The sequence below is a fragment of the Microcaecilia unicolor genome, chromosome 5 (assembly GCF_901765095.1).
Source record: "Microcaecilia unicolor chromosome 5, aMicUni1.1, whole genome shotgun sequence".
Classification (NCBI taxonomy): Eukaryota; Metazoa; Chordata; class Amphibia; order Gymnophiona; family Siphonopidae; genus Microcaecilia; species Microcaecilia unicolor.
This window is the reverse complement of record NC_044035.1, coordinates 186,058,174-186,084,153: the sequence shown is the minus strand read 5'-3', so window position 1 is coordinate 186,084,153 and position 25,980 is coordinate 186,058,174. Positions and strand designations below refer to the sequence as shown.

General features: G+C 46.5%; 1 protein-coding gene across 1 annotated transcript in view; it reads left to right on the top strand.

Moving 5' to 3' along the window:
- The first annotated feature begins 1,836 nt into the window (after positions 1-1,836).
- PSKH1 (protein serine kinase H1) overlaps positions 1,837-25,980 on the top strand; it is a 93,213-nt gene continuing 69,069 nt past the window's right edge. Inside the window, 1 exon segment of the mRNA XM_030203661.1 lies at positions 1,837-2,145. The gene's annotated coding sequence lies outside the window, so the exon portion shown is untranslated.

Here is a 25,980-nt window from a genome sequence, read left to right as displayed (position 1 = left end):
ATATACAAACTGTGTAAGTGTGCAGCCTGGAACAGAATAAAATGAGGGTGGAGTTAGATTCTAGACCCCAAACAAATTCTGCAGTGCCGTCTATCCAAACCGACCATCGCGTCAGGTGTCCTGCTCAAGGCAGTAATGAGATGTGAATGTATGGACAGAAGACCACATTGTGCAGTCTTGCAAATTTCTTCAATGGAAGCTGACCACAAGTGGGCTACCGACACAGCCATGGTCTGACATTGTGAACCTTGACATGACATTCAAGTCAACCCAGCCTATAGGTATAAGTGAAAGAAATACAGTCTGCCAGCCACTATTTCATTTTTGCTACCAAGTATTACATATTTAGTATTACATGCCTTAAACATAGATTGTTTAAATTCATTTATATAGACCTTAGATGCACATGGTATTTTTTTGTTTGTTACATTTGTACCCCGCACTTTCCCACTCATGGCAGGCTCAATGCGGCTTACATATTGTATACAGATACTTATTTGTACCTGGGACAATGGAGGGTTAAGTGACTTGCCCAGAGTCACAAGGAGCTGCCTGTGCCTGAAGTGGGAATCAAACTCAGTTCCTCAGTTCCCCAGGACCAAAGTCCACCACCCTAACCACTAGGCCACTCCTAGTTAAACCCAAAGGCAAAACCTAAGGGTGGTTAAATAATTTGGTATAAACTGTGTTGTTTATAACTTGTTTTGTACTTCTTTGGGTCCTACTGATCTGTACATCTGTTCTGTTATTTTTGGTGGGTGGAAACAGTCAGGTGGGCTTATAGGGAGTGAGGAGAGTGGTTCTTGGGGCATGTTCTCTGTAAAAGGTTTTGTGCCATGTTAGATGGTTCACTGGTTTTTCTTGTTCTGTATGAAGCTTCAACCAAAATGTTTTGCTTTTAATAAAGATGATTAAAACATAAAAAATAAATTTTGGATGTTACTGAATTCTATTATTCTGTCTCATTGTATTTCTGGTTTTGGCACAGTATAAACCATCACAAGAACAAAATATAAGAAAACCAATGTACCTCATCAGGAGCTTATAGCACATTTAGTTATGTTTCAACAAATGAGAGATATGTATGAAACAAAATATTTATTTTTATTATTTTGACTTATAAACCACTTGTCCCTGAAACATGCTCAAACAACAATAATCCATTTGTGTATCTAAAATGAAAATTTCTACAAAAGGGATGAGGTGAAGATGTGATTCCATGTTTACTTCCACATTAATTTCAGTCTATTCCATCTTTATAACACCAGGCTTCCCAAGGCAGATTACAACAACAGTTAAGATGAACCCATCAGCATGGGCTATCCTCACTGAAATTTGGCCAGCTGTATTCTATAGAACAGCGTAGAAAAATGAGCACAAAATACAGAGTTTATAAGTGCTGTTTCTATCAGCAACAATAATTTTGAAGCTGTTTTAGTGCTGTTCCATTTTTATTTCATGATATTTATATCTAGATATGAGCAGCTTTCAAGTAAATTAAAAAGCTGTCAAATAAGTAAAAAAATATATTTTGTACTCCACCTTTTAAGGCACTGCCTATCCAACTGGAACAGCTTTTGACTTTTTACAGATGGGCCACGCATAGTCCCTTATTTCTAATAATCTTTGACTACTGTTTTCAATAGCGTTTGCTATTGATTTGGGACGGGTGAACTAAAACCGTATCAAGCTCCGCCTACTAGCTTCAGCCCGTATAATGGACTAGAAAGGAACACCCCTTCTCCTGTTTTCTTCCTACTGGGAATTTGCGTCCGGACTCCGGCTGTAGGGAGGACGCTGTCGACTGCGGCTGCGCGAGCAGAGTGGTGGGTCAGAGTTGAGAGCGGAAAAGTTGGTTGCCACAGAGACGTGCTGCCAGGGCCTGTCCGCTATGCCTTAATTTCTAGGTCCTTTGGGTTGCCGTTACTTTTTAAGTGGCTGCTCCCAGTCCCAGCATTGGCGAAGAGATTATTCGGCGTGCTTATCAACTGTAGCCAGGTTTGGCTGTGGCTCCTTTTCAGTCTTCGTTTCAAGTCCAGCTTTAACGAGAAACGTGAGCGCGAGGAATTGAGGAGTTTAGGCTGTGGTTGTAAGAAGATGATGCTTCATGTAGAGAAGAGTGCTAGCTGCAGGTGCCCTGATCCGGTTGGTGCGCCTTTTTTGGGGGGTCATTGGGAGTGTCGCTTAAGGAGTGGGCCTGAGGTGTAAAGCATCAGTCCAGCCCCTTTAGTATTGTGCTCATTTTTGGAATTCTGTTCTGCTGTCATCCTGCAGTTTTGTTTGCTTTCAGTGTAAAGTTACTTCTATTGCTGTTTTTACAGGCGTTCAGGAAAGAATCATTAACTTTTAGGGTAGTATCAGATTTTTCAGAAGCCACTTAGGACTGGATTCTATATATAAGGCTCTGTTTACTAAGCTGTGCTGTAGGTGCGCAGATTTTTTAGCGTGTGCTAGTGCTAGAGACACTCAGGAATATAATGGGTATCACTATCGTTAGTGCACCTACAGTGCGGCTTAGTAAACAGGGCTCAAAGTGACTAAAATCTAGGTGTGGCTGATTTACACGCCTATCGATATTCTATAAGCAGGGTCTATATTCAAACAGGTTTATAGAATAGCTCTTAGGTTGGGTGGATGTGCCTAGATTTAGTCGCAGCCATTTATACCACGGAAAAGCTGGTGTAAATGCTTGTGCCTAAATCTAGGCGCTCGCTCTCCTGAATTCTGTAACCACGTGTGTAGATTTGATTGATATCCCCAACGTGCCTGCACTCCTGTGCTGTATGTAGAATCTGGGGGTTAATGACTCAATGGGATTGGTTGCCCTGGCTGCCCCAGAAGTTGGAAGCCATAATGCCCAGACTCTGAATACATACTAATGTAGCCCTGGAGTTTTTGTTTTTTTGTAGATGGAGAACCAAGAAGGCTGTTTGAATAGAGATGGGATCTTTTATAGAGAGAACTCTCAAAGCTGAGTAGATTGTGTTGGTTAAAAATGTCCTCTGTCTAGTGGTTTAAAGTACATATCTGCATGTGCTCAGTGAGTTCTTGAGTACCACCAATATTAAGCAAACTGTTGTGTCCACGTTTGGAGTATCTTGTCTTAAATTTAGCATTTTCAATTGTTTTGAAAAGTTGGTCTGTGTTAGATGATTTGTTAGCAGTTAATTACTAAATTAGCCGTATCTTATCAGCATATGCTATTGTTGGGGGATTTCAATTTTTCAGAGTATCCTAATGTTAATGAGGCTTCTTTAGACTTTGTGAGAACTTTGTCTCTCTCATGAAAACCTGACTGACCTGGAGTACCTCCAGAACCAGGCTTAGGAACCACTGAGTTAAATTCTCATAGGGTATCTTCCCCAAGGTTTAATGATCAACTTAGTATTCTTAAGTGACAAGTTGTAGAGGCTGAGAGGATTTTGTATAAAATGCAGGTTAATGAAGATAGATGTCTTTGGAGGAAATTGCTGATAAATATATTTGAGTTGCTAGGTTATTTCTCTCTGTTGATTTCTAAAGTGCCAAGTAGATCTAAAAAGACTTTTGCTTTAACTAAGAATGTAGTTACAGCTTCTCAAGGAGAAGATCAATCCTGTACATCATTGAGTTGTGAAACTTTTTATCAGATTTCTGCTATGAAAAAATTGAAAATATTCATTCTAATTTGGATATTTGAGTTCAAGTTTTGTATAGCAAAGATTCAGTAGATGTTCCATAAGATAAGTGTTGCCTTAGTGGGACAAACCGAAGATCCATCAAGCCTAGCATCTTGTTTCCAACAGTGGTCAGTCCAATCTACTAGTTCCTGGCAAGATCCCAAAATGGTACAATACATTTTATGCTGCTTATCCTAGAAATAAGCAGTGGATTTTCCCCATCTTAACAATGGCTTATAGACTTGAAGCTATCCAAACCATTTTTAAACACCGCTAAGCTAACTGCTTTTACCACATTCTGGCAACGAATTCCATAGTTTAATTACATTTTGAGTGAAGAAATACTTTCTCTGATTTTGTTTTAAATTTACTACTTTGTAGCTTCATTACATGCCCCGTATTCATAGTATTTTTGGAACGAGTAAACAAACGATTCACGTCTACCCGTTCCACTCCACACATTATTTTATAGACCATATCTTCCCTCAGCCATCTTTTCGCGAAGCTGAAGAGCCCTAGCCGCTTTAGCCTTTCCTCACAGGGGAGTCATCCCATCCCTTTTATCATTTTCGTTGCCCTTTTCTGTACATTTTCTAATTCCACTATATATCTTTTTTGAGATGCGGTGACCAGAATTTCACACAGTATTTGAGGTCGCACCATGGAGCGATAAAAAGGCATTATAACGTCCTCATTCTTGTTTTCCATTCCTTTTCTAATAATACCTAACATTCTGCTTTCTTAACCATTGCCGCACACTGAGCAGTGGGTTTCAACATATCGTCAACAATGTAGAACCTTGTATCATGTAACTATAGTTTGGGTTCCTCTTTCCCACATACATTACTTTGCACTTGCTCACATTAAACGTCATCATGTAACTATAGTTTGGGTTCCTCTTTCCCACATACATTACTTTGCACTTGCTCACATTAAACGTCATCATGTAACTATAGTTTGGGTTCCGTTCCCACATACATTACTTTGCACTTGCTCACATTAAACGTCACCTGCCATTTAGACGCTCAGTCTCGTAAGGTCCTCTTGTAATTTTTCACAATCCTCTTGCAATTTAACAGCTTTGAATAATTTTGTATCAGCACATTACCTCACTAGTTACTCCCATCTCTAGATCACTTATAAATGTTAAAAAGCAGCAGTCCCAGCACAGACCCCAGGGAACCCCGTTCTCCATTGAGAGTACTGACCATTTAACCCTATTCTCTATTTTCTATCTTTTTACCAGTTTTTATCTTTTTACTAATTTTTAATCCACAATAGAACACTACCTCCTATCCCATGACTGTCCAATTTCCTTTGGAGTCTTTCATGAGGTACTTTGTCAAACCCCTTTTGAAAATCCAGATGCACAATATCAACCATCTGATTCTACATTTTCAGTTAGTGGGAATGGTAGTATAAGTCAATTTCAGGCCATTTCTCTTGAAGACTTGGATAAATTGTTTGTTTCTTTGCGATCTTCAGCCTCTATTTTTGACCTGTATTGTTAAAACTTGTGATGTCATTGGTTAATGAATCTTTGAGGTCAGGCATTGTACCTGAAACCTGAAAGATGGCAGTTGTGCACCTGCTATTGAAAAAACTTACTTTGAATGTGAGCCAGCCAAGTAATTTTAGGCCAGTGTTGAATTTGCCATTTTTATCTAAAATTTTTAGAAAAGGTGGTTTTAGTGCAATTGATTATGTAAAGAGATAAGGTTTTCTGTCTTGAGTTTCAGTGGTTTTCTCTCTGTCTGGTTTCAGGAAATCTCACAGTATGGAGATAATTCTTAGATATTGTTGATGATTGTTAGAAATATCTAGGCATAGGGAAGGATGTTTCATTTGTTGGACTGAAGTGTTGCTTTTGACACACTTGACCATTCAGTATTGTTGACTTGGCTGATGGAAGTGGGGCTTCGTGACATTGTGTTGCATTGGGTTTAGGTCGTTTTTAGACAATAGGTCACAGAGGGTGTTAATTGAATTGGAACTTTCAGAATCTAAATTTCTGAAGTATGGTGTACTACAAGGTGCATTACTGTCTCCTTTGCTGTATGTATGTGCAGTGATTTGATATCGCTTTGAAGTATGGATTTCATGTTTATTCTTTTGCTGATGATATTTGGTTGTGTTTGTTGCATTGGACTTTGCTTGAGAAACTCAATTGGAGAAGTGAGGAAACTGTTTGATTTGAAATAAAGTTGGATGATGAGGAATAAGTTGCAGTTTAATTCATCTAAAACAGAATTTCTTTGGATTAGGAGGGATAACTGTAAATTCTCCCGTCCATCTTTACTGTGTGAAGGGACTCTAGTGGCTAAGGATTTAGGTTTGTAGTCTGGGTGTACTTTTGGATGCGGGATTAACTTTTGAACCATATTTCTCAACTAGTTTCTTCTTTTTATTATCTGTGTCAACTATGTATGATTCTAGGTTTCTTCTCCATGTCAGTTTTTGCCTAATTGTTGTACGCACATGTAATCTTACACATAGATTATTATAACAAGCTGTTTATAGGGTTGCCTAGTAAGTGCTTGAAGAGGCTTCAGCGGGTTCAGAATTCAGTAATTAAGCTTTTGAAAAATCTGATATTGTGTGATCATGTTTCACCCTGTTTTCTCGAACAGGAAGGAGTAGAAGCTGGCCAAAGGATGAACAACAGGACATGTAGTTAGAATACTCTTTATTTGGAGCACCAATAAAGGACCCGAATCTGGCTGTGTTGGAGAAAAAGAAAATCCGCAAAGATAAACAATGGCTTGAGGGATTGAGGCTTTCCCAGAAACAATAGCTCTTCTGGGTTGGGGGGGGGGGGGGGGTTACAATGGATTTGTGGATCTTGGGCAAGGTATATATAGTTGGTATCGAGGAGTTTTAATAGACAGGAGTGGAAGTGAGCCTATCTAGTCCACTGTAAGCATGGAAGCCAGTTTGGTTCATCTCTGTTTCCACTCCCCCGCACAGCCTTCATCTCTAGTACACTCAAATCAAAGCAAGCAAACCTATGAGCTGCTGCATTCACATTGTTCTTTATTGTTGGTCCATCTGTAACAAGTCTAAAGCTGTTTTAATTGGATAGGCAGTGGAAAGGTGGAGGACAAAAGATTTTTTTTTTTTTACTTATTGGACAAAAGATTTTTTTAACTTATTGGACAGCTTTTTAATTTATTTGAAAGCTTCCCATATGTAGATATAAATATCATGAAACAACAATTGAATATCACTAAAACAGCTTAAAAAATTAATTTAGCTGGTTGAAACATCAATTTTAAACTCTGTATTTTGTGCTTATTTTTCTAAACTAAAAACTAAATAAATACACTATATACAATACAGATGGCCAAATTTCAGTGATGATATCCTGTTTCCTGATGGTTTCATCTTTAACTGTTGTTGTAATCTGCCTTGGGAAGCCTGATGTTATAAAGATGATGGAATATATTGAAATTAAATGGAAGTAGAATTAAACTTTCCTTTTATTGGGAGAGAAAACTAACAACTTATAGCAGCAGCTTCAGAGAGCATTTTCCATCTCACAGATAGGCTGCAGAGAATACCTTCTCCTGCTTTAGACTTAGCCTGGCCTCAGAATGACATCCTATAGTATATCTCCTATCAAACTGAGCTCTCTTTTTCATCAAGCACTGCCATTTCCTCCCCTCACCCTCCCCACTGACAGTTTGAACTTCGTGGGTGTGGCTTGGATCTCTTTCAGGGAGAGAAAACTAACAACTTATAGCAGCAGCTTCAGAGAGCATTTTCCATCTCACAGATAGGCTGCAGAGAATACCTTCTCCTGCTTTAGACTTAGCCTGGCCTCAGAATGACATCCTATAGTATATCTCCTATCAAACTGAGCTCTCTTTTTCATCAAGCACTGCCATTTCCTCCCCTCACCCTCCCCACTGACAGTTTGAACTTCGTGGGTGTGGCTTGGATCTCTTTCAGGGAGAGAAAACTAACAACTTATAGCCAGTGTTGCCAGGTGGGCGGTTTTACCGCCCAATTGGGCGGTTTTCCGCGACCCGCCGCGGGCAAAAATTTCCCGCGGCGGGTTGCGGTTTTTTGGGCTGGTTTTTGTGCTTCGGGCGGTTTTTTCGGCCGCGGGGGGGCGGGGTTAGTGACGTTTTGGGGTGGGGTTAATGACGTTTTGGGCGGGGTTAGTGACGTGGGAGGCGGGGCCGATGACGTGGGAGGCGGGGCCGATGACGTGGGAGGCGGGGCCGATGACGGGGAGGCGGGGCCGATGACGTGAGAGGCGGGGCCGATGACGGGGAGGCGGGGCCGGTGACGTGGGAGGCGGGGCCGGTGACGGCGGGGGCGGGGTTGATGACGGCGGGGGCGGGGGTGATGACGCAGGGGTGGGGGTGTCAGGGGCGGGGTTTGTGTTTGGGCGGTTTTTGGGCTGGTTTTTGGGCTCCAGTGGGCTGGAAAAAAATTTTCCACCTGGCAACCCTGCTTATAGCAGCAGCTTCAGAGAGCATTTTCCATCTCACAGATAGGCTGCAGAGAATACCTTCTCCTGCTTTAGACTTAGCCTGGCCTCAGAATGACATCCTATAGTATATCTCCTATCAAACTGAGCTCTCTTTTTCATCAAGCACTGCCATTTCCTCCCCTCACCCTCCCCACTGACAGTTTGAACTTCGTGGGTGTGGCTTGGATCTCTTTCAGGGAGAGAAAACTAACAACTTATAGCAGCAGCTTCAGAGAGCATTTTCCATCTCACAGATAGGCTGCAGAGAATACCTTCTCCTGCTTCCACCCACCCTACCCCTCTACCCACCCACCCCTAGAGTGACATGTCTTATATAACCTCCCTATCAACCCACTCATTACTTTACCTCACCCATTTCTATTCTTCTATCACCTTCTCCCACTACTCCAACCAGAGTTACACCTAATCACACTGACCACCCTTCAACATCTTCTGTCCTTCTGTGACTGTTCTCTTGTGCTTGACTGCTTAAATATTTTAAATTTAAATGCTTTACTTTTTGTCTATTAGATTGTAAGCTCTTTGAGCAGGGACTGTCTTTCTTCTGTGTTTGTACAGCGCTGCGTACACTTTGTAGCGCTCTAGAAATGTTAAATAGTAGTAGTAGTAGTAGTAGGGCACATGGAATCACATCTTCATCTGTTTTGTAGAAGTTTACCTTTTAGATAACACAGATGGATTATTCTGTTTTGAACATGTTTCATAAGTACATAAGTAATGCCATACTGGGAAAAGACCAAGGGTCCATCGAGCCCAGCATCCTGTCCACGACAGCGGCCAATCCAGGCCAAGGGCACCTGGCAAGCTTCCCAAACGTACAAACATTCTATACATGTTATTCCTGGAATTTTGGATTTTTCCAAGTCCGTTTAGTAGCGGTTTATGGACTTGTCCTTTAGGAAACCGTCTAACCCCTTTTAAAACTCTGCTAAGCTAACCGCCTTCACCACATTTTCCGGCAGTGAATTCCAGAGTTTAATTACACGTTGGATGAAGAAAAAGTTTCTCCGATTTGTTTTAAATTTACTACACTGTAGTTTAATCGCATGCCCCCTAGTCCTAGTATTTTTGGAAAGCGTGAACAGACGCTTCACATCCACCTGTTCTACTCCACTCATTATTTTATATACCTCTATCATGTCTCCCCTCAGCCGTCTCTTCTCCAAGCTGAATAGCCCTAGCCTCCTTAGTCTTTCTTCATAGGGAAGTCGTCCCATCCCCGCTATCATTTTAGTCGCCCTTCGCTGCACCTTTTCCAATTCTACTATATCTTTCTTGAGATGCGGCGACCAGAATTGAACACAATACTCAAGGTGCGGTCGCACCATGGAGCAATACAAAGGCATTATAACATCCTCACACCTGTTTTCCATACCTTTCCTAATAATACCCAGCATTCTATTCGCTTTCCTAGCCGCAGCAGCACACTGAGCAGAAGGTTTCAGTGTGTTATCGTCGACGACACCCAGATCCCTTTCTTGGTCCGTAACTCCTAACGTGGAACCTTGCATGACGTAGCTATAATTCGGGTTCTTTTTTCCCACATGCATCACCTTGCACTTGCTCACATTAAATGTCATCTGCCATTTAGCCGCCCAGTCTCCCAGTCTCGTAAGGTCCTCTTGTAATTTTTCACAATCCTGTCGCGAGTTAACGACTTTGAATAACTTTGTGTCATCAGCAAATTTAATTACCTCGCTAGTTACTCCCATCTCTAAATCATTTATAAATATATTAAAAAACAGCGGTCCTAGCACAGACCCCTGAGGAACCCCACTAACTACCCTTCATTGTGAATACTGCCCATTTAACCCCACTCTCTGTTTCCTATCCTTTAACCAGTTTTTAATCCACAATAGGACATTTCCTCCTATCCCATGACCCTCCAATTTCCTCTGTAGCCTTTCATGAGGTACCTTGTCAAACGCCTTTTGAAAATCCAGATACACAATATCAACCGGCTCACCTTTGTCCACATGTTTGTTTACTCCTTCAAAGAATTGAAGTACATTGTTCAGGCAAGATTTCCCCACACAAAAGCCGTGCTGACTCGGTCTCAGTAATCCATGTCCTCGGATGTGCTCTGTAATTTTGTTTTTAATAATAGCCTCTACCATTTTCCCCGGCACCGACGTCAGACTCACCGGTCTATAATTTCCCGGATCTCCCTTGGAGCCTTTTTTAAAAATGGGCGTTACATTGGCCACCCTCCAATCTTCCGGTACCACGCTCGATTTTAAGGATAAGTTGCATATCACTAGCAGTAGCTCCGCAAGCTCATTTTTCAGTTCTATCAGTACTCTAGGGTGAATACCATCCGGTCCAGGAGATTTGCTACTCTTCAGTTTGCCGAACTGCCCCATTACGTCCTCCAGGTTTACCGTGAAGTCAGTAAGTTTCTCCGACTCGTCCGCTTGAAATACCATTTCCGACACTGGTATCCCACCCAAATCTTTCTCAGTGAAGACCGAAGCAAAGAATTCATTCAGTCTCTCCGCTACGTCTTTGTCTTCCTTGATCGCCCCTTTTACCCCTCGGTCATCCAGCGGCCCAACCGATTCTTTTGCCGGCTTCCTGCTTTTAATATACCGAAAAATATTTTTACTATGTTTTTTTGCCTCTAATGCTATCTTTTTTTCGTAATCCCTCTTGGCCTTCTTTATCTGCGCCTTGCATTTGCTTTGACACTCCTTATGCTGCTGCTTGTTATTTTCAGACGGTTCCTTCTTCCATTTTCTGAAGTCGTTTCTTTTAGCCCTAATAGCTTCCTTCACCTCACTTTTCAACCAGGCCGGCTGTCTTTTGGAGTTCCGTCTTTCTTTTCTAATTTGCGGAATGTGTATGGCCTGGGCCTCCAGGATGGTATTTTTGAACAGCGTCCACGCCTATTGTACAGTTTTTACTCTCTCAGTTGCCCCCCTAAGTTTTTTGTTTACCGTTCTTCTCATTTTATCATAGTCTCCTTTTTTAAAGTTAAACGCTAACGTATTTGACTTTCCGTGTACAGTTACTTCAAGGTCGATATCAAAACTGATCATATTATGGTCACTGTTATCAAGCGGCCCCAGTACCATAACGTCCCTCACCAGATCATGCGCTCCACTAAGGACCCAGTCTAGAATTTTTCCTTCTCTCGTCGGCTCCTGCACCAGTTGCTCCATAAAGCTGTCCTTGATTTCATCAAGGAATTGTATCTCTGTAGCGTGTCCCGATGTTACATTTACCCAGTCTATATTTGGATAATTGAAGTCACCCATTATTATCACAATGCCCATTTTGTTCGCGTCTCTGATTTCTTTTATCATTTCTGTGTCTACCTGCTCATCCTGGTGAGGCGGACGGTAGTACACTCCTATCACCGTTTTTTTCCCTTTTATACATGGAATTTCAACCCACAATGATTCAAAGGTGTGATTTGTGTTCTGTCAAGGGGCAAGTGGTTTTATAAGTCAAAATAAAAATATTTTGTATCATGCAGATCTCTTTTGTTTAATTTTAAGCTCCTAATGCAGCCTATTGGTTTTCTTATATTTTGTTCTTGTGATAACTTATACTGTGCCAAAACTGAAAACTCTTATTTCTATCTGGTCGATAATAAAAAGAGCTCATTGTGAACACTATCCACCCTAAAAGGTTGTTTTGTGGCTGTACATGAAGAATTGTGATATTGAATAAGTAAGTGTATGTTTGTGTCCCATGCATCCTAAATTTATATAATCCTTTCAAGAAATCCAGTTAATATTTTAACGTATTAGTGGAGCATAACCACAGACACATGGTATAGTCACATTTTCAGTATGGTAATACTAGGCCCCAGCTAAGGAGCAGGTTATTTTGAGTTGGTCTTCAGTGGACCAAACTTGCTTTGCTTGTGCCATCACTATCCAGCAGGTAGGCAGTGTCTTAAAATGTGGAGGATAAAGGTTTTTGTTTTTTTTTTTAACATTTATATCGCACATTCTCCCAAGCAAAGTCGGGTTCAATGTGGTTTACATTTGAAAATACAGTGAGACAGAATAATAGAATTAAGTTGTATCATGGGAAGAAATAGATGGATATGTGTGAAACATTTGAGATTAGCATATATGCCCAACTGGCATTTAAAAGTTCAGAAAGCCATAGCCATTAGTATAGGCAGTTATTCAAAGACTAGTAAAAGAGGCCCGTTTCCAACAGAAAGGAAACGGGCGCTAGCAAGTTCCAGGGTCCCCTCCCTCTCTCCCTCTGTCCTCAGAGCTCCAGGCGCCCCTCTCTCACCCCCCCTCCCCCTGTCCCAGTTCCAGGACCGGCCCTCCCCTTCCAGTGGAGTTCCAGGACCCCCTCCCCCTCTATCGTTTCAGGACTTCTCTCTGCCCCTCCCATTCGTAAGAGCTGGCTGTTGTTTAAAAGTTTTTACCTCCTGCACGCACGGACGCCGCTTCAGACAGCCTTTGCTTTCGCTGCTGTTTAAGCTGTTCCTGTGGTCCCGCCCTCATTTCCTGTTTGCGGAAGGGCGGGATCACAGGAGCAGCTGAAACAGAAGCAAAGGCAGTGTGAAGCGGCTTTCGTGCGTACAGGGCTTCACTGTTGGCGGCAGACCGCGGAGCAGGAGGTAAAACGTTTTTGGGCGGAGGAAATCGGGGGGGCGGGGGGGGGGCGTCGGACTGGAGCTTCCGGTGGCTGCTACTGGGTTCTCTTCCCTCTCACTTCCCATTGGTCCGCCCTGTGATGTCATCCCCAGGGTGGACCAATGGGAACTGTGTTACGAACCCAGGCATCCAGACGGATGTGCAGAGCTGCAGATTATTATATAGGATTATCACATGCATCCATCACATTGCAAAAGTGAACAACTTTTACAGAGTACATCCAAAATTTAATTTTTAGTTCCTTGTCATCAAGCAGATGAAGCCATTACGTATGGGTTGTGTCCATCAACCAGCAGGAGGAGATAGAGAGCACTCAACCTTTCACAGTGCCTCATGGCCAGCCAGCTCCACTGCCTCTTCAGTATTCTCTATCTCCCCAAACAGGGTGGCTGCAGCTTCTTCGAGCTCCATCAGAAATCTGCCTGGGGGTGGCTCCTGGCTTGCCAGTTGTTAGCCGGGGTGTTAGAGGCTATAGCAGCTTCACTTTGAAGGCACATAGGTTAGCCCTTTCCCTGCCTTACCCATGCCCCCGTGGATGTGGACATATTAGCTTGCTTTTCCCTGTCCTTTCCCACTCAGTTGATGCAGGCACATTGGTTCGCCTTGCCCTGCCTTTCCCACTCATCTGAGCCTCCGGAGTTCTTATTACCTCTGCTTTCCTCACAGCGTAAAAAAAAAAAAAAATGGAACAGAGGTTTTCCTTTGATTCTTCTATGGGACCGGAGCTGTGATACTTGGTCCGGTGAGGTAAGAGTGTTTTCTAACTCCTCCGGGGTGGGCCTGCGATCGGGGCGTTTTTGGTGCGAAACCGCCATTTTGAATTTTCCTGCTGTTTTCGGCGATGGCTGCAGAGAATGTAAAGCGCTGTTCCCGGTGTGGCAAGCGCAAATCGGCAGTGGGGCTCTGTAAATCGTGCTGTACAGGTGTAAGAGCCGGCCCGAGCATGGTGAGCGCTGATTTTTCCCGCTCAGAGCTGGCAGCAGACGCCATTTTGAATTCTTCGCATGGCGCGGCCTCCGTAGAGACGGAGAGCCCTGAGCCCGGGGGGGGGGGGGGGGGGGACCTTGAATTGAGGCTATTCAGGGAGCGGCTAGCCCCGGACGGGATCTGGGTGCCCAGGGCGAGTTTTTCTCCCCTGATTTTGTGTTGTTATTGCATAAAGCATACATGCTGAAAAGAGCTCTCCCTCAAGGGTCGTCTGAGGCCCCTTCTATTGTCCCCCCCCGGTGGATTCTGGCCTGGGACTGCTATTTTCCCTGATAATTGGCATAAAGAAAAGCGTAGAAGGGCTAATTCCCCTTCAGATTGTGGTGCACCTCCTTCCCCCCCCCCCCCCCCCACCCCCCCCCCCCCCCCCCGTGGTCGGGCTGTGAGGATTCGGAGAGTTCTGGCAGGCCTTCGTGGTTTGAGGAGCCAGAGTCAGGTGCAGAATTACAACAGGATCTGGATGATCCCTCTGTGGTGAGGATTTTCCACCGTGACGAGCTGCCAGCGCTTATTAAAGATGCCCTACAGGTCCTTTCTATTGAAGAGCCTGACAGTGGCACGGCCTCCTCTGTGAATCCTAGGATGGTTACCAAAAAGCCTGCTCGAGCCTTTCCTTTGCATGACTCCATCCAAGAGCTTATTTACGCTCAGTGGGCTGACCCCGAGGGACCTTTTGAAAGTTTCCAGGGCTATGGGGCAATTATACCCTCTGCGTGAGGAGCATTTGGCTCGCTTTGCAATGCCTAAAGTAGATGCCCTAGTAACTGCGGTGACAAAGAGAACTACCCTCCCTGTGGAAGGAGGAGTTGCCCTGAAGGATATACAAGACCGTAGGCTGGAAGCAGCACTTAAACGGTCCTTTGAAATTGCAGGTCTTACTGTTCGGGCGTCTGCATGCAGTTGTTATGCTGCTAGAGCCTGCCTGGCGTGGTTGCAACAGGCAATGGAACAGCCCGGAGATGGAGCGGAGCCCTTCTCGGATGTGGCTCCGCGGCTGGAATCGGCCTTGTTCTTTTTGGTTGATGCCCTTTATGATGTTGTCAGAGCTTCGGCTAAACAAATGTCAGCAGTGGCGGCTCGCCGTCTTATTTGGCTACGACATTGGGCAGCGGACATGGCCTCTAAGGAAAGGTTGGTGAAGTTGCCCTTTCAAAGCCTTCTCCTATTTGGTGAGGAGTTGGAAAAAAAAATTGTTAAAGGCCTGGGAGATCCTAAACTCCAGCACTTGCCCGAAGATAGGCCGAGGCCTTCCTCAAAGGGCCAGGCGGTCCACTCCTCTTATAGACCTCGCTTCCGTGAAGCTAGAAGGTACCGCCCAGGGCGTTCTGCTGGGTTCACTTCTCGTACCCGTTTTTCAGCAGAGGAACTCCTTTCGCTCGGACAAGCGTTCCGCAGCCACCGGCTCTAGGCCTGGAGTTCAGGGGCAACCCTCTCAATGATGGTGCGCCGGCCCCCTCCTCGTTTCCTGTCATCGGAGGACGTCTTTCCCTCTTTGCCGAGGAGTGGGCCAATATTTCCTCAGTGGGTTCTGGACCTGATCAGAGATGGCTACAGAATAGAATTCAACGCCCCAGTAAGAGACGTGTTTGTGGAGGTCCTGATGCGGTTTCTGCCGCCAAACTGGCGGCGGTAGAGGAGACTTTGCAAGGTTTGATTCAGTTAGGGGCCGTGTCCCTGGTACCTCCCGCCGAACACGGCTACGGCCGATACTCCATCTACTTTGTGGTGCCGCGAAAAGGTGGGTCTTTTCGCCCTATTCTGGACTTAAAAGAATTAAACAAGTCCCTGAGAGTGCGGCATTTCCACATGGAAACCCTGCACTCCGTCATTGCTGCGGTACAGCCAGGAGAGTTTCTCACGTCTCTAGACCTGAAAGAAGCTTACTTGCACATACCAATTTGGCCCCCGCACCAGAAGTTTCTGAGGTTTGCGGTGTTGGGAAAACATTTCCAGTTCCGGGCCTTGCCTTTTGGCCTCGCCACAGCTCCCCGAACCTTTTCGAAGGTAATGGTGGTAGTAGCTGCTTTGCTCAGGCGAGAAGGTATCGGGGTTCACCCGTACCTAGACGACTGGCTCATCAGAGCAGACTCTGTAACAGAGAGCTATCAAGCTACAGCCAGAGTGGTCTCAGTACTTCAATCTCTAGGCTGGGTCGTCAATATGGCCAAAAGTCACCTGACCCCCTCGCAATCTCTAGAATATTTGGGGGCCAGGTTCGACACAGACTCAGGCTATGTATACCTACCCGAGCTAAGGCGGTGCAAGCTTCAGAATCAGGTCCGTCTGCTCCTGAGGATGCCCTGCCCGCGAGCTTGGGACATTGTCCAGCTGCTGGGATCGATGATAGCCACATTGGAAGTGGTGCCCTGGGTGAGAGCGCACCTGAGACCTCTACAGTATTCCCTACTTCAAAGATGGTCTCCAGTTTCTCAGGATTATCAATGCAGACTTTCTTGGCTCCCTGCGGCCCGACTCAGCATGGAGTGGTGGCTCTCAGACAGCATGCTGCGGCGAGGAATGCCGCTGGCGCTCCCCGATTGGTGTCTAGTAGTGACAGATGCCAGCCTGAAGGGCTGGGGCACACATTGCAAGGGGAAGCATGCCCAGGGTCTATGGACACCCGAGGAGTCGGAGTGGTCCATCAACCGCCTGGAGTTGAAAGCGGTGTTTCAGGCGCTTCTGGCCTTTCAAGTGACCCTGGAAGGATTGGCTGTCAGAATGATGTCGGACAACACGACAGCAGTGGCCTACATAAATCGACAAGGCGGCATTCAGTGCAGAGCACTGGCGGCGCAGGCCGAACAGATTTGCCACTGGGCCGAGCTGCATCTTCAGTTTCTGTCGGCAGCTCACATTGCAGGTCAGAGCAACGTGCAAGCCGATTATCTAAGGAGGCATCAGATCGATCCAGCAGAATGGGAACTAGCAGACGAAGTATTCCTGCAGATATGTGCCAAATGGGGAAGCCCGTGATGGATCTTATGGCGACAAGTTCAAATGCCAAAGTCCCGTGCTTCTTCAGCAGACGGAGAGATCCTCGCTCGGCAGGTTTGGATGCCTTGACTCAGCCCTGGCCTCCGGGCCTACTATATGTGTTTCCTCCGTGGCCCTTGATAGGGCGCGTGCTCCTGCGGATTCGGCTGCACCCAGGAGACGTGGTCCTCATCGCCCCGATTGGCCCAGGAGGCCTTGGTATGCGGACCTCCGACAGATGCTAGTGGAGGCTCCCCTTCCTTTACCTCTGGTACCGAACCTGTTGTCACAGGGCCCGGTAGCCATGGAGGACGCCTGCCGCTTTGGTCTTATGGCATGGCGATTGAGAGGGCGCAATTGAGGGACAAAGGCTATTCAAACACAGTCATTTCCACTCTCCTGCAGGCCCGCAAGTGTTCCACTTCCGTGGCTTATGCCAGGATTTGGCGCCAGTTTGAGTCTTGGTGTGCTTCAAAAGCGATCACACCCATTCGGGCTCCTGTCTCCGATTCTGGACTTTTTGCAGGATGGTGTACAAATAGGCTTGGCCTATAATTCCCTGCGGGTGCAAGTGGCAGCGTTGGCCTTCCTTCGTGGTAAGGTTGAAGGCGTGTCTTTAGCTGCTCATCCAGATGTGGCATGGCCTTCCATGCGAGCACCCTGTCCAGCTTGGAACCTGGGGCTAGTTTTGAAGGCCCTGCAGGCTTCTCCTTTTGAGCCGCTTCGGCGAGCATTGGAGAAAGATTTGACACTAAAGGCCGTTTTTCTTGTGGCCATTACTTCGGCGAGACGGGTGTCAGAGCTCCAGTCGCTGTCCTGTAGAGACCCATTTCTGCAATTCTCAGAGTCCGGGGTCACGGTTCGGACCGTGCCTTCCTTCATGCCTAAGGTGGTTTCAGCGTTTCACCTAAACCAGCCTATTTTCTTGCCCTCCTTTGAGAAGGAGGAGTGTCCAGAATCTTTTGGGCAGTTGCACCTGTTGGATGTGTGCAGGACTCTGCTGCAGTATCTGCGAGTTACTATCTCTTTCAGGATCTATAATCATCTGTTTGTTTTGCTATCAGGTCCTCGCAGAGGGTCTCCAGCGTCTAAAGCCACTATTGCCCGCTGGCTCAAAGAAACTATCTTTTCAGCTTATCTGCTTGCCGGCCGGTCTCCGCCTGTAGCCTTTAAGGCGCATTCTACCAGAGCGATTTCTTCCTCTTGGGCTGAACCTGGAGCACTCTCTTGTCAAAAGATATGCAGTGCAGCAACATGGGCTTCTAAGCTCTCTTTTGTCCGACATTACAGGCTGAATGTGGCTGCTAGGAGGGATGCGCGTTTTGGAGCACAAGTGCTAGCGCGTGGTGTGACCTGTTCCCACCCTATATAGGGATTGCTTTGTTACATCCCATACGTAATAGCTTCATCTGCTTGATGACAAGGAAGGGAAAATTAGATTCTTACCTTGGTAATTTTCTTTCCTTTAGTCATAGCAGATGAAGCCATGAGCCCTCCCTGTATGATTGTCTGTATGCTGTGAATCTGAAACAGATTCTGTTCTTGTTTCCTGAAGTTCCTTCCTTGGGAGAAAGTTGGAAAACAGTCTTCAGGATTCATGTTCACTTATAGGAGGATGAGTCCATTCCCTCCAGTTTATGTTTTGGAGGATGAGTTTATTCCCTCCAGGAGGTTGCGTGTATCCCCTCCAGTTATACAATAAGGACGAGTTTATTCCCTCCAGGAGGATGTGTTCATTCCCTCCTTTTGAGTTCATGCCCTTGTTAAGGGGCCATCGTTCGCTGTGAGGAAAGTTCATGTTATTCCCATTGCGGTTTGCCATACTGCTTTGTAAGCTTCAAATACTGAAGAGGCAGTGGAGCTGGCTGGCCATGAGGCACTGTGAAAAGTTGAGTGCTCTCTATCTCCCCCTGCTGGTTGATGGACACAACCCATACGTAATGGCTTCATCTGCTATGACTAAAGGAAAGAAAATTACCAAGGTAAGAACCTAATTTTCCCTTTCTTGTTTCTATCTTCCAAAATTCCAGACAGCAGATGTACAGATCCGTATATTGTGCAAGCCGGCATGTTTGAAAATTATAGTGAGATTTGCTTTGTTTTGAGTATATGGGGATTTTGGCTGCGCGAGGAAGGGGAAACTTAGAATAACCTAATTGGTTTCAACCTTTTGATGTCACTTGGTCTCCTGTCTATTAAACCTCCTTGGTTTGTATGACAGATTTTTTACAGGTCAAACACCCATTCTTTGGCTGTCCAGAACCCTCTAGCTGATGTGAGGGTGATAAGGTCCCATTCTTGTGTCACCCTCCTTTTCTATCATTACTTTGGCTTCCTATCAGTAACTGGTGTATTTTTAAGATGTTGGTATTACCTTTTAAGATTTTTCATGATGTGGTTCTAATCTATAAGGTCCGTTTACTAAGGTGCACTAATAGGATTTAGCACACGCTATTGATTAGCGTGCACTAAATAAGACACCCATTACATTCTTATGGGTGTCTTTATCATTTAGCATGTGCTAATTGTTAGAATGCTCTAAATCTATTGGCGTACCTTAGTAAAAAGACCCCTATAATGTCTAAAAAACTAACAATTTACCCCAAATCAGGTGTTATGCTCTCAGTGTGAGAGACGTTTTCTTTTGCCTTTTGCAAGATTTTTCCAGCTGGAATGTGCTTGCTTATGAGCCTTTTCTTATTCATTGGTTTGGTTATGGAATAAGCTGTCTCTTGTGGTGAGATCCTTTAATGATCTTTTAAGTTTCCGTAAGGCTGTAAAATCTCGCTTATTTTAATGAGGTTGATGGACTGTTTAATTGTTGGACTGTTGAATTATTAAACTGGCAGATTGGTTTAATTGATTTTGTGTTTGTGTGTATTGTATTTTTATTATGGATGTAAATCATGTAACTTGTTCTGGGCATAGTCGGTAAGATAGGCTATAAAAATCAAATAAACAAGTAAAGAACAGTGTAGCCAACTAAGGGAAAGAAAATTACTAGGTAAAGACATAATATCTTCTTATACTGCACATCTAAAATTTTGTATAGTTGGGAGAAGGAGCTGAGTTGGGTTGGCATTAGGTAAGCCACTGTAATGTCATCTGTTGGATTCTCCCACTGAAGATAAAATTTCACCATGTCTGTGGTGCATGGGCACAGGCGCCTGCCAGACCCCTTTGGAGCACCTTAGGAGACTGTAAAATAATTCCCTCTACATTTTGGTATTTTCCCAGTTGAGTACTCTAATTTTCCTTTCCTTGTCATCAGCATCAGATGAATCCATTATGAATGGGTTGTGTCCACCTACCAGCAGGGGGAGATAGAGAACACTGAAAACCATAGTGCCTCTAAGACGGCTAGCTCCATCTGCCTCTCTGTATTTCTCTGTCTCCCAGCAGGGTGGGATGCAGCTTGTTCAGCTCCTTGAAAATTTCTGCCTGGGGAGGCTCCTGTGCTTGGCCAGTTGAGCTGGGGTGTTGTGGGTGGTGGTACCCACTTTAAAGGCACATTGTGGATGTAGGCATATAGGTTCGCCCTGTCCCTTCCTTTCCCTTTCCCACCCTCTACTGCCTCTGGAGTACCTCTGTAGCTGTTTGCCTCCAACTTTCCTCACAGCGTTAAAAAAAACAAACATGCTTTTTATGCGCTGCTATTCTGAGGCTTTTATTGACGTGTAGCGTGACCGGAGCTCGGTGGACTCGGTCCTTTGAGGTAAGAGCAGTACTCAGCTCCTCCGAGGAGGGCCCACGGACGGCGTGGTGATTTTGTATTTTATTCTGCCGTTTTTTGGCGATGGCTGCTGAGGGAGTTAAGCTGTGTTCCTGTTGTGGCAAGTGCAGATCAGCAGCGGGCCTCTGTAAAATGTGCTGTATAGATGGTAGAGCCAGTACGAGCATGAGTCTTCCTGCTCAATGGAGCTGGCAGCGGGCGCCATCTTGGAAGCGCTGCATGGCTCGACCCCCGCGGTTGCGGAGGAGTCTGTGAGCAGAGGGGCGCCTCGGGCCGAGGCTACCAGCGGAGCTCCGTTCCCTGTAGCTCCTAATTCGGAGACGGGAGGTCAGGCTGAGTTTTTCTCCCCTGATTTTGTGCTTATTTTACATAAAGCCTTCATGCTGAAAAGAGCTCGGCTGCAGGTGTCTGACACTGCGTTGCTACCTGGTCTCCCTCCGACTGATGATGGCCCGGGGCAGATGTCAGAAGTGGATGCCCCTGAGTGTTGGATGCACGCTAAACATAGACGGGTAAATTGCCCGTCGGAGAGTGGCACACCTCCCTTCCCCCCCCCCCCCCCCCCCCCCCCCCCCCCCCCCGTGGTCGGGCTGTGGGGACTCTGAGGAATCTGGCAGGCCTTCGTGGTCTGAGGAGCCAGAGGAAGGTGCCGGTTTGCCACAGGATCTGGATGATCCCACTGCGGTTCGGATTTTCCACCGCGATGAGCTGCCAGCGCTTATCTCTGATGCCTTACAGGCCCTCTCTATTGATGATCCTGTTCAAGGCGAGGCCTCCTCTGGTAATCCGAGGATGACGAGTACTAAGAAGCCTGCTTGAGCCTTTCCTTTGCATGACTCCATGCAAGAGCTTATTTCTGCTCAATGGGCTGACCCAGAGGGGCCCTTGAAAGTGGCCAGGGCGATGGGGCATCTTTACCCTCTGAGTGAGGAGCACTTGGCCCGTTTTGTGATGCCTAAAGTGGATGCCTTAGTCAAGGCTGTGACAAAAAAGAAAACCCTCCCAATAGAGAGAGGGGTCGCCCTGAAGGACATTCAGGACCGACGCCTGGAATCAGCTCTAAAACGGTCCTTTGAGATTTCGGGCCTAGCCTTAAGGGCGTCTGTTTGCAGTTCTTATGCTGCTCGAGCCTGCCTTTATTGGTTACGGCATTGGGTGGCTGACATGGTCTCTAAGCAAAGGCTGGTGAAGTTGCCCTTTTGGGGACTTCTGTTATTTGGAGAGGAGTTGGAGAGGATTGTTAAAAGACCTGGGGAATGCTAGATCCCAACGGTTACCAGAGGATAGGCCGCGGCCTTCTTCTAAGGGTCAGGTGGTTCCCTCCTCCTCTAGACCTCGCTTTCGTGAAGCTAGAAGGTATCGCCCGGGGCGCTCTGCTGGTTTTACTCAACGTTCCCGTTTTCAGCAGAGGAACTCCTTTCGCTCAGACAAGCGATCCGCAGCGGCCGGTGCTAGGCCTGGAGTTCAAGGGCGACCCTCTCAATGATGGTGCGCCGGTCCACTCCTCCTTTACAGCTGTAGGAGGACGCCTTTCCCTCTTTCTAGAGGAGTGGACCAAGATTACCTTGGATCAGTGGGTCCTGGACCTGATCAGAGAAAGTTACCTATTGGAATTCAATGCCCGGTGAGAGACGTGTTTTTGGAGTCCCAATGCAGTACTGCCGTCAAACGGGCAGCGGTAGAGGAGACCCTACAAGTCTTGTTGCACCTTGGGGCGGTGATCCCTGTGCCTCCCGCCGAACACGGCTGCGGTTGTTACTCCATTTACTTTGTGGTGCCGCGAAAAGGCGGGTCTTTTCAGCCCATTCTCGACTTGAAGGAAGTTAACAAGTCTCTGAGAGTGCAGCATTTTCACATGGAAACCCTGCACTCCGTCATTGCAGCGGTACAGCCAGGAGTGTTCCTCACGTCTCTGGACCTAAAAGAAGCTTACTTGCACATACCTATTTGGCCCCCGCACCAACGGTTCCTCCGATTTGCGGTGTTGGGAAGTCATTTCCAGTTTCGGGCTTGCCTTTTGGCCTTGCCACAGCTCCCCGAACCTTTTCAAAGGTAATGGTGGTAGTAGCTGCCTTTCTCAGGCGAGAGGGTATCCGGGTTCACCCGTACCTAGACGACTGGCTCATCAGAGCGGACTCGGCAAAAGAGAGTCATCATGTCACAGCCAGAGTGGTCTCAGTACTGCAATCTCTGGGCTGGGTCGTCAGTATACCCAAAAGTCAACTGACCCCCTCTCAATCTCTAGAATATTTGGGGGTCCGGTTCTACATGGCCTCGGGGTTTGTTGATCTACCCGACCAAAGGCGGTGCAAGCTTCAGAATCAGGTCCTTCTGCTCCTGAGGATGCCTCGTCTGCGAGCTTGGGACATTGTCCAGCTGTTGGGGTCGATGACGGCCACCTTAGAAGTGGTGCCATGGGCGAGAGCGCATATGAGACCTCTGCAGATTGCCCTGCTTCAACGATGGTCTCCGATGTCCCAGGATTATCAACGCAGACTCGCGTGGCTCCCTGCGGCCTGACTCAGTATGGAGTGGTGGCTCTCAGACAGCATGCTGCGGCCAGGAATGCCGCTAGCACTTCCCGATTAGTGCCTGGTGGTAACGGATGCCAGCCTGAAGGGCTGGGGAGCACATTGCCAGGGAAGCTATACCCAGGGTCTATGGACACCCGAGGAAACGGAGTGGTCCATCAATCGCTTAGAACTGAGAGCGATATTTCAGGCGCTTCTGGCCTTTCACAAAACCCTGGAGGGACTGGCTATCAGAGTTCTGTTGGACAACACAACAGCAGTGGCCTACATAAATTGACAAGGTGGCACTCAGTGCAAAGTACTGGCCGTGGAGGCCGCTCTAATTTGCCACTGGGCCGAGCTGCAGCTTCTGTCAGCAATTCACATAGCAGGTCAGAGCAACGTGCAAGCTGATTTTCTAAGCAGGCATCAAATTGACCCAGCGGAGTGGGAACTGGCAGACGAAGTGTTCCTTCAGATCTGTGCCAAATGGGGAAAGCCCGTAATGGATCTTATGGCGTCAAGCACAAATGCCAAAGTCCCGTCCTTTTTCAGCAGACGGAGAGATCCTTGCTCGGCGGGGTTGGATGCCTTGGCTCAACCCTGGCCTCCGGGCCTCCTGTATGTGTTCCCTCCTTGGCCCTTAATAGGGCGGCTCCTCCTGCAAATTCGGCTACATCAAGGAGTGGTGGTCCTCATTGCCCTGGATTGGCCCAGGCGGCTGTGGTATGCGGACCTCTAGTGGATGCTGGTGGAGGCTCCCCTTCCTTTGCCTCTGGTTCCGAACCTGTTGACGCAGGGCCCAGTGACCATTGAGGATCCATGCCGTTTTGGTCTTACGGCATGGCTATTGAGAGGGCGCAATTGAGAGACAAGGGCTATAATAACAAGGTTATCTCCACTCTCTTGCAGGCCCGCAAGCGTTCCACTTCGGTTGCCTATTTTCGGATCTGGCGCCAGTTTGAGGCTTGGTGTGCTTCTAAAGCGATCACACTCATGCGGGCTTCTGTCTCGCCGATACTTGACTTTCTGCAGGATGGTTTACAAAAAGGCTTGGCCTATAATTCCCTGCGTGTTCAAGTGGCAGCATTGTCATGCTTTCGGGGGAAGGTCGCTGGCCTCTCCCTGGCTTCACATCCAGACATTGCACAGTTTCTGAGAGGGGTGCTTCGGCTCTGGCCTCCTGTGCGGGCCCCTTGCCCGGCCTGGAACCTGGGGCTAGTATTAAAGGCTCTTCAGTGTTCACCCTTCGAGCCGCTGAAGCGAGCTTCGGAGAAGGATGTGACTCTAAAGACGGTCTTTTTGGTGGTCATTGCATCGGAGAGACAGGTATCTGAGCTCCAGGCGCTGTCCTGTCGAGACCCTTTTCTGCAGTTCTCAGAGTCCGGAGTAACGGTACCTACTGTGCCTTCCTTCATGCCTAAGGTGGTTTCAGCGTTTCACCTAAACCAGCCTATTTGCCCTCCTTTACTAGGGAGGAGTTTCCAGAATCCTTTGGGCAGTTGCACCTCCTGGATGTGCGCCGGGCTCCGTTGCAGTATCTGCAGATGTCAAATGCTTTCAGGACCTCTGATCACCTTTTTGTATTGTGGTCAGGTCCTCGCAGAGGGTCTCCAGCGTCTAAAGCCACTATAGCCCGTTGGCTTAAGGAAGCCATTTTTTCTGCATATCTGCTGTCTGGCCGGCCTCCGCCTGACGCCTTTAAGGCTCATTCCACAAGAGCGATTTCCTCCTCTTGGGCTGAAACTGGAGCACTCTCTCTTCAAGAGATATATAGTGCAGCAACTTGGGCTTCTAAGCTTTCTTTTGCCCGACATTACAGGCTGGATGTGGCTGCCAGGAGGGACGCGCTTTTTGGAGCACAAGTGCTGGCGCGTGGTGTGGCTTGTTCCCGCCCTATCTAGGGATTGCTTTGATACATCCCATTTGTAATGGATTCATATGCTGCTGATGACAAGGAAGGGAAAATTAGGTTCTTACCTTGGTAATTTTCTTTCCTTTAGTCACAGCAGATGAATCCATGATCCCTCCCTGATTGACTCTGTTTTGTGTTCAGTTTTTCCTGCAGACATGTTCCCTCATTGGGAGAAGTTGGGAAACAGTCTTCAGGATTTCTGTTCTTCTACAGGAGGTTGAGTTCGTCCCTCCTTTGTGTTATTGCTCCTGTTCTGTGGCGTTCGTTCGCTGTGAGGAAAGTTAATGTTATGCTACTTTGCGGTTTAACAGTGCTTTGAAGCTTCAAAATACTGAGAGGCAGATGGAGCTAGCCGTCCTAGAGGCACTATGGTTTTCAGTGTTTCTCTATCTCCCCCTGCTGGTAGGTGGACACAACCCATTCGTAATGGATTCATCTGCTGTGACTAAAGGAAAGAAAATTACAAAGGTAAGAACCTAATTTTCCCTTTGTCTTTTGGTTTTGTCAATGGGTAAATGAAAAATTAAGTAAGATTCCATCTGCATCACCACCTAAATTAGTGAGTCCTATGGATAGACACGACTGACTCTATGCCTCCTGTTCTCCAGCAGTAGATGGGTTGTCCGCATCAGGTGCTGAGGGAGTTACCCTCAGCTTGGGTAGGCAAATCCCAAGGAGTTTGGAGAAAACAGGAGATGACATGATGTCACAAAGCCAAAGCCAGTTTTCACAGCAGCTGCCATATCGGTACACCCAAAACAAAGCAAGGAGGCTATCAGCTGCTGTATCCACTTTGTCATTCATTGTTATTTTATCTTAGTTATATTTAGAAACATGTTTGCTCGTGCAGCATACAGATGTACACAGAGGAACTATAACAGAATTACCTTTCATTGGTTAAAGTATTACTTTGTCCTGAATTGTAATCAGTGTATCATTTGGAGGGGCTAGTTATAGGAACACCCTAGCAAGCGTTGTATTGGTGCTGAGATTTTTTTCACCTAGTAACTTGCCAGCAAAACAGACATCATGTTATGAGAATCAGGTGCTCAACATTGAGTTTTTATTTTTAAC